Source organism: Chrysochloris asiatica, unplaced genomic scaffold (assembly GCF_000296735.1).
Source record: "Chrysochloris asiatica unplaced genomic scaffold, ChrAsi1.0 scaffold00156, whole genome shotgun sequence".
In the NCBI taxonomy this organism is placed as follows: domain Eukaryota; kingdom Metazoa; phylum Chordata; class Mammalia; order Afrosoricida; family Chrysochloridae; genus Chrysochloris; species Chrysochloris asiatica.
The window spans coordinates 3187188-3190596 of record NW_006408674.1 but is presented as its reverse complement, the minus strand read 5'-3'; the positions used below and the strand labels follow the sequence as shown (position 1 = coordinate 3190596).

At 40.0% G+C, this 3409-nt stretch overlaps 1 protein-coding gene across 1 annotated transcript in view; it reads right to left on the bottom strand.

Moving 5' to 3' along the window:
- The window catches only part of ARNT2 (aryl-hydrocarbon receptor nuclear translocator 2), a 207574-nt gene that overhangs the window by 60123 nt on the left and 144042 nt on the right, over positions 1–3409 (bottom strand). The window lies entirely within an intron of this gene.

The window sequence follows — 3409 nt, the reverse complement described above, 5'->3', positions numbered from 1 at the left end:
TGGTTCAGATTCACCAGCCACTCCTTGGAAACCCTGTACAGGGTTGTTATGAGTCAGCACTGACTTGATGGCAGCTAACAACAACACACAAACTGCCACTATCATTTGTCAGTTTGTCATACTATGGTGGCTTGTATGGTGCTATAATGCTAGAAGATATGTCGCTGGTATTGAAAAAACCTACAGGATCATACATGGTGGACAGGTTTAAGCAGAGCATCCAGACTAAGGCAGACTAGGAAAGAGGATTTACTTTTGAAAACATTGGCCAGTAAAAACCTTATGAATAATAATAGAACATGGATAGTCAGAAGATGAGCCCCTCAAGTTGGAAGGGCACTCAATATGACTGGTCTAAAGAGGTGTCTTTTCAAAGAGTCAACCTTAATGACATGGATGGGGTAAGCTTTCAGGACCTTCAGAGGCACTGATGTGGCATTATTCAAAATGAGAAGTAACAGTGCAGACATCAATTAATAACTGGAAGGTGGAATGTTATGAAGTATGAATCTAGGAAAATTTGAACTTGTCAAAAATGAAATGCAATGCATAAATTAGGCATTGGTGGTTATGTGCTGTGGAGTCAGTTCCGATTCATAGTGACCTTGTATAGGGTTTCCAAGGCTACAAATCTTTACGGGAGCAAAAAGCCTCATCTTTCTCCCGTGGATTGGCTGCTAGCTTCAAATTGCTTACCTTTAGGTTAGCAGCCCGACTTGTAATCACTACATTACCAGAGCTCTGAAATGGGCTGATATTAGTTGTTTTGAGATGCACAGTCATATGGTCTATTATTTCAGGAATGCCAAGTCAAAGAGGAATGGCCTCCCATTCATCATTGAGAAAGAACCTTTCAGGGTCTACAGTGCTGAAGTACACTGCGACCAGTGACAGGGGGACATCAATATGCTTACAAGGAAAACCAGTTAACACAACGAGCATTGAACTTTATGCACCAGCCACTAATGTCAAGGAGTCCTGGTGTGGTGCTATACAGTGGGCTGCTAATCACAGGCCAGCAGTTCAAACCCACCAGTTCTCCTCAGAAACCCTATACAGGGTCACTATGAGTTGGAACTCACTTGATGGCACTTAACAACAATTAATGTCAAAAATGAAGAAATTGAAGTTTTTTCTATCAACTTCTGCAGTCTGAAATTGATCAAAACATGCATTGATAATTGGACTGTGAAAGTTAGAAACAATGAAGAAGAATAAGTAGGTGGAAAATATGGCCTTGTTGATAGAAACAACATGAGTGATCAGATAACAGAAATTTTGCAAAACCAATGACTTTATCATTACAAATGCCTTTTTTTCCCCAACAACTTAATGACCAGGCAAGTGGTCATTTTCATATGGAAAATACAGGAATCAAATTGACTACAGTGTGGAAAGAGATAACGGAGAAGTTCCAAGTCATCCAGAAAGAGGTCAGGGACCCACTGTGGAGCAGAGTATCAGCGGCTAGCTTCAAGTCAATTGAAGCTGAAGAATATTAAAACAAGTCCACGTGAGTCAAGTATCATTTTGAGTATCATGTTTGGTAAAGGGAGGGTTTGAGAAAAAGAGGAAGACCCCCAATGAGATGGATTGGCACAGTGACCAGCAGCAATGCGCTTACACATGGCAACAACTGTGAGGATGCTGCAGAACCGGGCAGTGTTTTGTTCTGTTGTGCACAGGGTCGCTGTGAGTCGGTGGCGACTTGATGGCACCAAACAACAATAGCAACATATCCCATCTGAATGGGGAGACCATCTTAAGAACAGACTTGGTTCCTGTAACACTAATGACCAAAGACCATACTAGCTTTAGGATGACATCAAGAACATCTTATATGAAGAAAGCAAAAATGTCATTAAAAAGACAGGAGACAAAGATAAGACCAAGATGGATAACAGAAGAGACTCCGAAACTTGCTGTTGACTATGTTGCTGTTGTTGTTGTTATGTGCCGTGGCAGTTAAAGTGAATGGAAGAAATAGGGACGTTACAGAGCTGAACAGATTTCAAAGGGCAGATTGAGAAGAAAAAGTAAAGTATTTTAATGAAATGTACTAAGACCTGGAGTTAGAAAACCAAAAGGGATTTCTTGGCATTTCTCAAGTTGAAAAAACGGAAGAAAATAACTCAAGCCTAGAGTTGAAATACTGAAGGATTCTATGGGCAAAATACTGAATGATGCAGGAAACATCAAAAGAACATAGAAAGAACACACAGAGTCACTGCACCAAAAAGAATTGGTTAACATTCAACCATTTTAGGAAGCAGCATACGATCAAGAACACTAGTGGTAGGTACTCTGGATATTGAACCCTTACCAGATTGACATGAAAAAGAGCCAATGGTACTGAAGGAAGTAGTTCAAGCTACACTGAAAGCAGTGGGGAAAACCAAAGCTCAGTCAGTTCTGACCCATGGCGACCCTGTAGGAGTTTCCGAGGAGTGGCTGGTGAGCTTGAACTGCTGACCTTGCGGTTTAGGTGGCTTTGCAGTCTGGTGCACTGACCCACAGTGCCACACCAGGACTCCTTGAATGGCAGACAGCTTAAATTAATGGTGATGAAGTAACACGCAAAGAGAGAGAATGGTGATACACTGTGAACTAGGTAAACAATAGTTTTGAATTTTTCATGTAGAAATTGTGACTAGATGTATGTTTGGTTGTGTATAGTCTTACCAAAAGAAATATTATTTACAAAAAACAAAAAAACAAAGCTCAGGAATACCAATTAAAATGTTTCAAGAAATGAACCTGACATCGGAATCACTCAATCGTCTATGTCAAGAAATTTGGGAGAGAGCTACCTGGCCAACCAATGGTAAGAGATCCATATTTGTACCCATTCCAAAGAAAGATGATCCAATAGAATGTGTAAATTATAAAACAACATCATTAATATCACATGCAAGTAAAGTTTTCCTGAAGTCAATTTCAAAAACGGTTGCAGCAGTGTATCAACAGGGAACTGCCAGAAATTTAAGCCAGATTCACAAATGGATGTGGAATGAGGGACATTGCTGATATCAGATGAATCTTTGCTGAAAGTACAGAATGACAGAAAGATGTATCCCTGTATTTTACTGATTATTCAAAAGCATCCAATTGCGTGGATCATAACACATTATGGATAACATTGGGAAGAAGGGGAATTCCAGAATACATAATTGTGTTCATGCAGAACCCATACATCAACTGAGAGGCAGGCATTTGAACAGAACAAGCGGATATTGTATAACATGTTGGAAATCAGCAAAGTTCTGTGTCAGGATTGTGTCCTTCCACCAGATTTATTCAATCTGTATGCTGAGCAAGTAACCTGAGAATGAGGAAGAGAATATGAAGACGAATGAGGCATCAAGATTAAGACTTATTAACAACCTGAGATATGCAGATGACACAGCTT